Raw genomic sequence first — 13,773 nt, 5'->3', positions numbered from 1 at the left:
GCTATCTGAATCATATTCTCATTGATTTGCAATACTGTTTTAGAATCTCTCCAATTTTCTTCACTTTCAATAGCATTCTGCCACCATTCGTGGAGCTCCTATCACTCCCCCATTACTTTATATCACAAAGCGTCTGATTTCTCTAAATGCTACTCATGATAGACCACTGCTCGCCGCAGTGTAATCACAGAACACCTAAGATCCCAATCTCAGAAATAATCTCAGACCACTGTTTACCTCAGGAAGAAGGAAAATTGAAAGGCTCCATTCGATGATTGCACACCTACAGACACTTTACCCAAACATTACCCTATAACCACCACTACCTCTAACAAATAATCGCGTGAAAATAGACAATAATAGCAGCATTATCAGCACCCTTTGACGTATCAATATACTCACGATATTAACACTTATTCACGCATCAGTATCTCTAACGCAGCGCTGCGCCTCTTCCTCGCGAAACGTATGCATTACCCCCGATAGTGTTCTCTTCGCAAAGCAGCCAGCTCTTGCGGAAGTTAAACGTCATATTATCCCATATATTGTCGCGTAATAGCGACACAATGCGAACTACTATCATCAGTGCAACCTGGACCAAGGTTGCGTTGCGGCGTCGCCAGTCAACAAGGTGCTAATTAGGCGCATTACCGCCCATTTTCGTCCGTAAATAATCGCCGAACGCGAAAACGTTTATTAACGATAATCAAAGCCTCACCATACACCCGACGCGCTTAGAATCGCGCACGTAGCTATTTAGGATCGAGGGGATACCGTTAAACACAATGTTAGAGAGCGTTACAGCGATACCTGGCGAGGTATCACCTACCAGCTCGCTCGTTCTCTCGCATGCTCTCGCCTCTCGCGAGGGGCGAGTAACTTTATAATGGATATTAGATGGAACAGTTACGCGCGGGGATAGCTGAAAGTGTTGTTAGCCCTCTTACAAACGACCGTGTCTCTCTCTTTTTCGCGATGCTCCCGAGACGCAACGAGAGTAGCGCCCGTGTAACGGTGTAACGTACGTTCGTGCACGGTGCAATTTTCGGAACGATTAAAGTCTGCTTCCCTTTGCTGATCACGGCCCCTTAACGCCGAGTGTACCATTGCCAGGGAGCACCGCGGCTCTAAATAAGGCGCGGAAAAAGTGGGAGAAAGATAGCGTTAACGATCGGCCGAGCGAGTGCGACGATAAATTTTAGAGCACGATTCGAAAAAATCGGGAACCCATCGCGCTACCGTTGGCAGGCTGATAAGGTTCGAAGAAGCTCTGGCTGCGGGGAATTTCAAGAGATACGGCTGGGAACAGTGGACCTTGAGGGTGGCGAGGTTCGAATTCGACTTGCAATTGCGATCTTAGAGAAAAGAAGAATGTAGTCATAATCGTACTGACTCGATCAGTGCTGCCAATCTAAGCTGTTCATTTTTTGACAGTTCCATATGGATTTATTTATTGAAACAAGGCTGAAATTGTCGACAAATAGCCACATTGATCTTGCACGAATTGTTCTTAGAAAAGATTGCAAGTGTTCTCTCAATATGTTTCTTTCCCCTAAAATTACAATAACATTATTTAAAATTCAATTGCTTATGATGAATGTAGTGACGAGTATATGATTCAAATTGTTCGAAGTTGGTATTCATTGAGAGGAGTGAAATTTGTAGGAATAGGAGATCGTTGAGTATTTGCATTGATGATAGCTTTTAGAATATGCTTATGGGCTAAGATAAAAACTGAAGAAGAAAGACTGCTTCGAGCAATACCGTGCATCATTGGAGAACAGGCTCAATAGGAACGCGAGGAGGAGGACCATGAATAAGTACGTAAGCTCGCAGACAAAGCATGAGAATGGCGCGACCTTCTTTAATTCCAATCGCCAACTGCGAATTACCAGCACTTGAACGTTTTATGTCGTATGCAGAGTAATATAGTAGACGAGCTATAAGGCCTATCATCTTATGGAACTCTGTGTCATGGCAGTTGAAATACTGACATCATGGTAAATTTAGAAATCATTCAACCCTAGCACTGACGTGGAGAATTTAACAAACGCGGAACCTGTCCCGTTAGAGGTATATCAACGTAGTCTAAAAAAGCTTTTTAACTTTTTCATGACCTCACATTAACTGCCATACTACGTTCAGTAGAGTGTACATATATCAAGGCTTGCAGGGTAATATTTTAAAAATCGTAAGTCGTACAGAGACTGAAAATTTATGAGTAGTGGATCTTATTAGAAATTTTTGCTAATTTTATTTGTAGCCAGTATTTACAGCTAAGTGTGTAAATGGCCATCATTTATGCAGAGTGTTCAAGAATATAGAAAAAATAAATGCGCTGGTTAATTACGAAAGTGGTTTCAGCAAAAAGTCGAAGGAAAGTGAATGCATCACTTATTTTGCAATGGAAACCAATGACGCACAAAATGTACGATAAATTCAGTTTTGTTAGGCTTTTTATTTTTTACTTAGATCACTTTCTTAATTACTCGAACATATAAAAAAAGGAGTATGAGAAACATAGAAGAAATAAATCGAAAATACAGAATAAAATGTGTTGATGTTACGCCTGAGAAGTGCGCGGAAGAAAAGGAACACTTGGTCTGACCACTGGCGGTACGCATCTACTGTAAAGTAGAAGCGTTTCACTCATATCGCGCGCTACGTAACATATAAAGTAATTGTCAGACTTCGAAGCAGATTTACTCGTCTAAAATTCCAAGTCAATTTTCAATAAATTGTTGTCTCTATTTTTAACTTATTTCATAAATAAAATCACCACTTGTATCCATTTATATCACAGAATATCGAACATCCTGTGTAGATACAGTGACAAGATATTCCATATTTAATTTTAGTCGAATTAGTGCCTATGACCAAATTTAAGTTAAACGACTATAAATGTCCATCCTACATCTCTACGTAACATGTTACTCCGCGCTCACAATTGATCCAAACTCCGCGAGATCATAGAAGGCTGAGCCTGACCTATTCTCCCCGAGCCCCAGCGAACAGCATTATCTTCCAGAAGAGGGGTCCCAGTCACATCGCATTATTTCGCCGCTAGCACTATATTAAGACAACGAAATTCCACGAAGAGGCCTGGCGAAGCACGCGTCTAACGTACGCGATGCGAACGCCTCAGAGCGTTCAGGAAATCCAGACGTCGTCCTATCGTCTTAGGAGAGAGACGCAGCCTCGAAATGTTTACGATGGAAAGTGGAGGCGTACACCACGTCGTTATCGCCGTCTGCCAACAGCCTCTCTCTGTCTCTCCTCTCTGTCCACCGTTTCGTATCTAACCTCTCATCCTCGTCGTTCCTCCCTTCTTCGCCCTTCTTTTCCCCTTGTTTCTTGTTCCACGGATTTCCTCCGCGAAGCAGCTAGGCCTCTTTGATCTCTCTTTCTCCAAGCTCCACGTGAGCCTCGTCCTCTCACCTTGAACCCTCTTCCTCTTCCTCTCTCCGTCGAACGCACAGATGAGGCTGCGCCGAGCGTCCACACGCTCCATTTGGTCTTTCTCCCTCGGTCGCATTTGGATTCGCGTGGCGCGCGTTATTCGCCGCGAGAAATGATCGTATAAGGCACGCGGGGACTGGCCTTAGATGGTTTGAAAGACCGGTGGCAGGCTGCGCGGGACCAGGTCCAGGTTTCCTTCTCCTCGGCCAGCCTGGATAGGCAAAAACTAGGATAGGCCTAGATGGCTGGCCCCCAGGACTCGCGCAGGAAAACCGCGGCTGACGGAGAGGGGGGATCGCGAACGCACTGGACGCTAGCTTTGTACACGCGTGTAAGCGCACGGCGAAGGGAAGAAGAGGACTCTGTTGGATTGATCGCGTGAAAGGGAGAAGGAGGGAAAGAAGGCGCGATGGGGAGCTCGCGGGGAGGAGGGAGACAGAGGCAGTAGATAGTGCCGGGGTAGGTATATTCAGCCTAGCTGGCCGGACAGTGCACTGAACTTGGCAAGAAATCCAAGGTTGCATGGCTTAATGATCTAGTTTCTTCGGCAGCGATATGATTCACCATTATACGTACACTCGTGATGCTGTTTCCGCGGCGAGGCGGCCCGCGATGGGTCTGAATTCGAGGAGTTCTCGGAACACGCTGGCGAAAAAGTGTCTGTGGATTTGGACATGTCTGGCCAGGTCTGGACGTCGTCACTGGCGTCTGGTCGTCATCACTGGCGTCTGGTCTGGTATTTTGGGAATCTGGGTGGAAGTACGGTGCGTGCACGTGACAATGAAAGTGAGACGGTTTTTTGTGATCGAAGGAATTTAGGTGGCGTTTTTTCGAGCGAAGCTTCAGGTTTTGGGACAAAAGGCTGTGGGTGTTTTAGGGGTTTTAAAGTTTTGATTGCTGATAAATTTTTAAGCACTTAATTGGTACTCAACTGGAGTCACAAAGATGAGAATGCTTCTTCTCATGCACAGGATCCTTAGGATATTACAAAAGTTTAAAATTCTTCTTGAGGTTTCTTGAAAACCTTGAAACATTTATGTGTCATTAATTGAATTAGTTAATACGCCTAATTAGAGCGTAATTATGGGGAAAGAAACACTGATTCGCGAGCTGTTGCTTCTGTGGATCCAAGGCCGCCTCTTAATGATCCCGTTTCTTTGGCAGAGATATGATTCATCATTGTACATTCACTGGCTTGGTTCACTTTGTCTGGGGCTAAAATTCAGTTTAAATATTGCGTTTGAACGCTGGGTCTAAACCCAGAGCTAACTCTGGGTCTAAGGACTGGGTCTAAAGCCTGGGTCTAACCCGAATACCATCTAAAACTTCTTCAATGGAGAAACAGAGAACTACAAGGTTGAAATAAAGCGCATTGTGGTTGCACATGGAAAAGGTTTATCTCAACCAGTTTAAGACAGAAAAAGAAGGAAATGAAGAAAAACGGGCGTGTTATTAGTGGAAGGTGCTTATTAAAGATTGCACTTTATTTGTTCGCGATTGGAAATTCAGTCTGGGAAGGGAGAAGGTATAAATCAGGTCGCATAGCAATCATCCCATGTTTATCTCTTTTTTTTTTTCTATTACCACAGCCATTAGAGCATGCCCTGCGCCACGTAGACGAGCAATTATTCTGAAACTAGTCGGAATGCAGGCTCGATCGCTGCTAACGGTATACACTTGAAAGCACTCCGTCAACGGCCTGTGTATACATTATTGTGAATTACGAACCAAATGAAGTGTACTCTACACTCGTAACCGTGGAATTACTATTTTTATAAGTTTGCACGATCTGCTTTTATGCTTTGCTTGGTAATTGGTTCTTCAAATGATCTGTCCATCGATCGGTGTTCAGTTTTTATTTACCCTGGTGTCTGTCAGTGTTTTGCTCCCTGATACTTGACGACCATGCTGACGCGTGCTATATCCTTATTTCTAACGAGTGGTTCCAGCAAATTAGATTTCACGATTACTTGAGCGCTCTAGCAAGTGGAAAATGGTCGTCCATCAAAGTTTCTTCGATCGCTTTCTGTGTTTACCTTGCCAGATCACATTAATCGACTTTTACTGCCCTTTAGCTGCTAAGTTAGAGATGAGTTTTTCGGTGGAATTCTAATGACAATTCCCGGACACTGCAAACTATATACATATTTCCTGTAAAAGATATGTACAATATTTTCGGTAAAAGTTGTGTGAATCTTTGAGGGACTATGTATTAAAAAATTAGAGACAAGTTTATTAGTTTAATTAGGAAAATATTGGCAATGTCCTTAGGTCTTATAAATTGTACTTCATGGTCCAATTCATGGTCAATGTAAATGAGGAAGAAATAAAGTCATTAGTCGTACTTTTTTTTTATTTCTATACTATTTTATATTATTAGTAATAGAACGTTGAACATCTTTCTGTGATAAAACGTCCTGGACCGATATATTTTCTGGAGTATCTCGGTTCAGTATCAGTTTTTGAACACCAGAAAAAGGCAGTCCGTTATTGGCAGCGATTTAGGGTGTCATTAGATTACACTTGCTGAATTTTTTGCTCAATCTCGGTGTCTTCGTTTCGTTACTGTGCCCTCGTTACTCAAATGTCCAGACTATAAATCCAGTCGTTGAGAAACCCGAGCAGATATCTGTTGGCTTTAAACTCTGTTCGGTAACACGATCATCGATCGACGACGCTTGCTATATTGGTTCTTCATCGAGTTACAGCCTTCCTGGTGTCCGAAATTCTGCTCTGGGAAGCATCTTATTTACTACTTTCCTAGTAACAGAAACTTTTCTTCGCAGTAAACCTGCCTGCCTTTTAAGATATCTTCTTCCATTTTTCGTAGAAGGGACGTTACTCAAATGATTCAATGCGTGGGAAGTATTTTACTTTAACCTGAGAGACTTCAAATGTAACACTATTAATATACTTCAGTATGTATGTAGTGTATAGAAATGTTCTGCTTCAAATATTCAAATATTCAAATATTCAAATATTCAAATATTCAAATATTCAAATATTCAAATATTCAAATATTCAAATATTCAAATATTCAAATATTCAAATATTCAAATATTCAAATATTCAAATATTCAAATATTCAAATATTCAAATATTCAAATATTCAAATATTCAAATATTCAAATATTCAAATATTCAAATATTCAAATTTTCAAATTTTCAAATTTTCAAATTTTCAAATTTTCAAATTTCGTTATATTTGAATTTTGAAATGCTTAAATATTAAAATTTTCAAATATTCAAATATTTAAGTATTCAAATAGTTAAATGTTCTAATTCCTAATTTCCAAATTTTCTGAGACTGTGTATGTACTTATTTCAACCTTCTAATTCCAAAAACTTTGCCATCTGACAAAGAGTTCCGAAAGCCCAATCAATTTTTCTAAAAAATTATTATCCATGCATATGCGACAACTCCTTTTTCGTCGACTAGCTTAGAACTGAACTCTGCTCTACTATAGAACTTCAACGCGGTAAAAAGCTCGAAGTGATAGTAGATAAGGGTACGTGATTCATCAGCCCATTCTATGAATACGTTTATGGGCACAAAATAGCGTAGGGGAGGGCAAGGCTGCCTGGAGGACACACGTGCAGGAAGTGGCACGCCCTTCGGAATGCAGTTGAACATTGTGAACGGCCGCGAGGCAGAAAACAAAAGAAATGCATTCTAATACGTTGGATACGCACGTCGCGGGGCCCTTCGTGCCTCGACTGGCATGACTTTCACGTGATATCCTCTCGACGTACACGATTCGATTGGCAGCCATCGAACGCGCACGTGTTCGTGTTCCCAGTGAAAAGTCATTGGCTCGGACGCTTTCGATCGATCAATGCGAAATTAACACTCGAATTCAATTATTTTACTGCACGCAGGTGTCTATAAAGAACGTCACGGATGAATAGCTGGAGGAATGGTAGCACTTCGAGCCTTCATTTTTATTGCGCGGTAAAATATTGTGCTTCTACGAAGGGTTGTTTCTTGTATAGGAAATAAATTTCATCACGCTGTTAGTTAGAGTTATGACTTATTAACTGCCTCGAGCATCGATAAAGATGCTCCCAGTCGACTTAAATGTCGTCAAACTTTGACAATCTTCAAATTACGTACTAAGATAATTAAATATACGCAGAATTCGCTATTTTAGTTGAGAGATTCTCAAATGAAAACCCTCTGTAACATGACCTTACGATACGCATTAAGAAGCATTCTCAATACTCTTTTCACATCAACTGCGCAGCTAATATCTCAGCCACAACATCCCCAATTATCTGGAGCAGTATATCAAAGACGAGAACTGAATAGCCGAATACTTCAGCGACGGTGAGAAGAGTAGCTGCCGAAACAGTGAATGTAACCGTGTAACGAACAGTGTATGATTGATAAATTGAATGATAAACTGACAAGGATGATTGGCCTTCTCATCAACACGCTATCTCGGCGTCGATCGCGGGGGAAGGGCCGCAGGGAAAAAAAGGGTGGACGGCAAGGCTGCCTGGAGGACACGCGGCCAGGAAACGGCCAGACCCTTCGGAATGCAATTCGACGACGCGAACAAAATTCATTCTAAAACGACGCATACGCGCGCGTCCCTTGGCCCTTCGCGCCTCACACTTCGTCTACGTGACCTAAAGCGATGCGTCGACCAGTAGGATGGCGAGGGACAGGAAAAGAAGAGGACAGCGCAAAAGGAGGAGAGGTGGAGGGGACGAAAAAGACTCCTCGGAGACGTGATGTGCTTCTCGATGCGAATTCTAAGCTTCCAGGCTGACGGCCTCCGGGCCCCGAGGGCTTCTGAAACCTATGAGAGCTGCCATCTTTCCCTCGATAAGCTCGATACATCTAGGCACTCGCCGCCGCGATCGGGTAAAGTGGAATGAACTGCTTTCCTCCGGATGAATATTCTTGCCCTCTGGGCCTTAGTGTACTTTAATTGATGGCGACCGCGCGGTTCGATTAAAATTCTAGCGATTTCAAAGCACTTACACGGCGAGAACCTGCGCGATCAATGTTTCCTCGGTTCTTCTGCTTTTATTTTCACTCGAGGAATCTGGATGCAATTTCTGTCATTGATTGCGTATTACGGTTGATAGTAGATAGATACCAGCGGCTAGCTTTTGATGAGAATAAAATTGTTGGATATGAAGGAAGAACGAGTTGAGGTGTTTTGCTGGGAAGGTTCGGAGCAGGTTAGGAACTTAGGAAACTTATTAGTGGAACAGCAGACTCCAAATACAGAAGACTCTTATATTTATCTATCTCTTCTTTATCAGTACTATCTTAGAAAGAATTACTATTCAAACTTTCTGATTTATTATTCACATTATTGTCACAGAGATAATCACGCGCACCCTCTAACTCACTCGTCAGCCAGGAACACCAGAGTCAGAGGATACAGTAATTCGTGTATCACTATCAAACACGGATGATACGTTATCATGTTAGTTTTGCGTAAATTGAAGAAGTCTGGCTGCGCTTTATCGTCAGACTTTATCATCAAACACAGCACAAGTGGAGTACTCTGAAGGAACAGATAGTCTCCCCAGAGGAGTAAAAAAACGAGTAAAAGAGTATGCATTTGACAAACAGCCCTTCGCCACCATTTCTAGAACGTTGCGTCATACGCTTGCGCGGTCGACATGCGAAGGAAAGAGGGACAAGAAAGCGAATGAAGCACGACTTTCATGCTTGTTTGTCGTCCCGAATGACGTCAATTTTACAGCAATGTCATTATTCTTCGGGGGTACACTTCAAATGTAATGTTTTATCGCCGCGCGTCGCGCAACTTCGTGGAACAGGAAGAGAATCTCGCGACAGAGGGGATCCGAGTTGCAGAGGCGCAGAATCGGTTGAATCAAGACAGCCTAGGTGGATTCCTTTGTACTACACGCAAACGCGCTGCATCATCCATTTGGATGGACGGTAGGAGCTGTCTCTGAAGAAAAACTAGGGAAGATAGATGCGTAGATGGACTTTTATTGCCGCGTTTACCATAATGGAACGGGGCGTTCCTCTTTCCCGCGCATTACCACGCGTTTGAACGAATTTCGCTTCGTTCTTCAAGCCGAGCGGAGAATTGATTCTGATAATCCTTTTTTTTGCAGTCATTGCAGGGAGCTACTTCCGTCTAGTAATAATGTTCTTCCTGTTTGAGAACGTAGATGTACGATATTGTGAGTTAGAATTGTTCGAGCTGGAGTGAAAAAATTTGTGGTTCATGTTAGTACTAGGGACGTGAAAAATTGATTGCTTCAATATTTCTAATATTTCTAGTATACCTGGTATTTCAGTATTCAAAGCCTCAAATTTTGTACTAGATAATTAGGAACTTCCCAACTCTTTTTATTCTTCTTATTCCTGTTTCATACATAAGAACCAAGTTCTAAAAATAATGCTGAGACCTCGTTGGTGATCCATCGCAAAGATGACGAGAATCGAGCGAGCTGAATGAAAATCTCCTGGACGTCACTAGCACCGCGCAATGCCGCGTTACTATCGCGCCACGTGGGCGTCTTCCTCTTTCAATCTCTCGCCTCTCCTATCTTTAGTAAGTTCCATTTGGTTTCGCTCGTTCTCGCGCGTTTCCACGAACCCGTCCTCTACGTCGCGGAATTTTTCATGCGACCGTCGTTGAATGTTAGCTGAATTTATTCAGCGACGCATCCGCGGGAAACGACGTTTATGATATTTATTCGACAGTACAGCCGCGCTGGGTAGGGACATGCGGGCGGGTCAAGAATAGAATTTGAAGGGCCCCAGGAGGGGATTGCGTTATTCAAATTCCGCGATAAGAGATTGCTCGAGGATTTCGCGAAATCTTGGCTCGTCGCATCTCCTTGTTTATCGGCGATTTTGAAGCTCGATCTTCGCGGCGAGACGCAAGCGCGCTCGGACTGATGCGAACAATGTCTCATTCGGAGAAGGTCGAGACACAGGACAGATGAAACTCGCGGATGAAACTTTAATATTTCCGTAATGGAGTATTAAAGAAATATTAAAGGAAGATTAAATTAATTTCTTATCGTCGTAACTAGTTGAGGGAATATTGGGTAGTTAGTTATTTCTCGAGCACTTCTGCAAGATCTTTCAAAAGTTCGAGAGTAGAGTTAAATGGAAACGTATTCGATCTGTGAAGGATTACGACAAGCACATATTTTAAGATAGATTCAGTGGTTAACAGTTTGTGGACAAATAGCTTCAAAGAAGTTCATTCTATTTTATATGATATTTAGCTGTATTAGTTGCTGAAACGCATGCAATAAATTAGTTTTAATGAAGAAACCTATTACTGCCTCTCGTACTTTCACTTGTGGCACGTGCGTATTTATGAGTCATAAACTGTCATGTTGTTCGAATTACATACTCAGAAAAACGAGACATCTAGATCTATTTTACATGAATAATTTCAACTATTCTGTTTCTATTAATAATCGTAGACTTAATACATATACTTGCCGTAAGAAAACTCTATAACTGTCTTTCAAAGCTTTATAATTTAAATGTAGATAGTACAGCTTCTTCAAAACATCATTATGAGTAGAAATTCATATACTCAAACATTAGCAAATAGTTCCCTTTTTAGGCAGAGAATTTTTCAAATCATTTTTTTCTCACTTTTCATTTTTATTACCATTTAAATTGACAAAACACACGTCACAGTAAATAGTAAGATTTCCTTCTTTCAAAAACAAGTACACTGTCACAGGTCCCTTCTATACGAGAAACGAAATGTTTTCTTCAAGCTTGGATGATTCTCAATGCATGGACGCAACCGAATGCGCGGGAATTCAAGAAATATTTTACCGTGTTCAGTCGCGTTTTATACTTATTCTAAATTACATGACTTCGCGCATGACTATAATCGCCTTGAATTACTCGACTTCACGGTCGATTTACTGACATTCTTTTAACCAAAGTTCGTATCCGAGGCACGTGAAACTGCAGTCCCTAGTGATCCCTGAGATCACTTCGTCAGACGTGCCCTGCTGCACTTTTAAGCTTCTTACGTGAACGTGGCCTCTAAAAGTTCGAGCCCGTCTTTCTTTTGACTCAGGCTTTCGGGTTCTAAATGGTTCTTCGAGACACGTACACGCTGTTCAATATGTACTGTTATTTTCCTCTTCAAACTGGATTTTTTATGTCAAGCGACGTGATTTGAACCAAACACAATATTTTATATGTATAGGCAATACGAACGAGTTTTCATTATGTTAACATGTGCTCCAACCAAATGTCGTTGGAAAGCTTCTTTAATAAGTTTCGTAATAAGTCACTGAAATTGCGAAAAAGGGAAGTAAGTGTTAAGGTTTTTTAAAAGAATTTTCACCAATAACTACAGCAAGTGCTTAATAGAATTCGCAAGTTTTTTAATGGTACAGAATCTTTATTTTCAAAATTAGGTCTGCGAACCTTTAAAATAAAAAACTCTAATAGCTATAATTGTAGCGCTGGTTTTCACCCCTTAAACATGAATGTCAGAAGCTGCAAGAAAATACGTGTCCAATATTTTTCGATCCACCACTCGTACACTAAGCTTCATCGAAACTGGAAGATAACAGTACAGTGATGTTCTTCATTAGGTAGAAATTGTATAATATTAAGAACACGTGTTAGAGTCTCTGAAGCAGTTCCCCATTTTCGAAGCACAGCTACAGCAATTTTCTCCGGTCAGAAATTACAGCAGCGATGAAGCGTTGCTCTCTGCGCCAAATCGGTGCCCCGAACTCGATGCGCTCCGCTCGTTAGCCACAGCAGTTGGTGAAATTCGTAGGCTAGGCGTGTCAGAGCGTAGTTCCAAGATATCGCGCGATCCCCGTCGGAAGGAATTTCTCTCTAGCCGACGCATTTGAATTCTATTCGCCGCACGTGCCGTGCGCTGCCTCGCGGCTGAATCGCTGCCAGCAGCCGTGAGGGAAAACTGGATTTGCGCTGTCTTATCTGACAGCAGGTAAATTAGAGGAGGCGCATTGCGCGGCGTTCGTTGGCTCGATAAAAAGGAAAATGCCGGCGCGTGCCAGTTGACCCCGCGGGTTATCTCGTCGCGCGTCGGTCAACAGGTGCAACAGGTCTTTGACGAAAGATCAACCGACGACGAGGAAACGCGATCGTGATTTATGCGTGGTGTACCTCATGCGTCTCACGTGGACACGGTGTCGACGTGAGGCTTCAGGAAACGACGAGCTTTCTGGGTCGCAATGTCGAAGCTCGGGAAACCTGCAGACTGATGACACGATGGCTGTTGCGCAAGCTGGGTTGGACTGTGGCTCTTCTGTGTATTCAGGTTGGGGAAATTTGTAGTTGAGTATGGTATGATTCAGTATAACCCTTTGCGCTGCAGGTATTGATACTGTGTTTTTATTCTGTGTGCAAGAATTTTTGTTTTTCCTCTGTTTTATATGAGACGTCGAGAGATTCTCAAGTAAAGCCTCGGTACGTCGTACATACTTCTGTGAAGACTTGATCATATGAATTATCTATTTCTGCTGATCTTTTTCTACTTTTCTTGTGGTCTCTATGAGTAAATATGTCTTAAAAAATTTAAGCTAGCATATTATTTATTTATCTACTTCAACAATGTTTTATTTTTAAATAAAAATAAAATTCAAGCTTTCTGTTCACCTCATAGTTCATATTTATCGTTACTATGTATCTGTAATTAATTATTAAATACTATAAATCTGTGACCATAAACGTCCCCATAAAATTATCATCTACGTAGGATTATCTCTATGCAATATCTTCTTTAATATATATTCTCTTTCATCGGAATTTTCGGAAGAATTTATAAATAACATAATCGTAAAGAATTTTTTAATAATTCTTCATCTTATCAGTTACGTTCTCGTTTCTCCTCTTAGAGGTACTCTCATTTCCGCTCTGTCTACCATAAAATCACTTTACTGGGACTATCTACTTTGCTAGATTAAGGAAACCAGTCAAGTAGCTTCTGGCAGACATCGAATATCGCGTAACCACATCCCGTGCTCCGTATTTTAATAAACATCCATGGACTGCAATGAATGGTGGCTCGAGATGAATAGCGAACACAAGTTGCACCAATTTATCTACGACTACAACCCGCTGTGCATCGTCCGTTTTAAGCACCGCGGTATTTATTCAGGCTAACCGTGTTATTAATTCCTGATCGACGCACTTTGAACTCGAAGATGGGCGAACGCTGGTGGCGAGGCAGCGGAAAATTGGCATTCGCTACCGACAGTAGCGAAGTACAGTTCGTTCCAAGGAAAACTATTTGAATTTCCATCGGGTCGTAGGTATCGGAGTAGCTCGATCGAATTAGAGATAAGCTA

The 13,773-nt window shown here is 41.9% G+C and overlaps 1 protein-coding gene across 1 annotated transcript in view; it reads left to right on the top strand.

Annotated features, from left to right (window-relative positions):
- Window positions 1-13,773, top strand: part of LOC143181139 (uncharacterized) — an 82,913-nt gene that overhangs the window by 22,952 nt on the left and 46,188 nt on the right. The gene's annotated exons all lie outside the window — the stretch shown is intronic.

The sequence above is a fragment of the Calliopsis andreniformis genome, chromosome 6, assembly GCF_051401765.1.
Source record: "Calliopsis andreniformis isolate RMS-2024a chromosome 6, iyCalAndr_principal, whole genome shotgun sequence".
Lineage (NCBI taxonomy): Eukaryota > Metazoa > Arthropoda > Insecta > Hymenoptera > Andrenidae > Calliopsis > Calliopsis andreniformis.
Note: the sequence above shows the minus strand (reverse complement) of the source record. Positions and strands in the feature narration are given on the sequence as shown.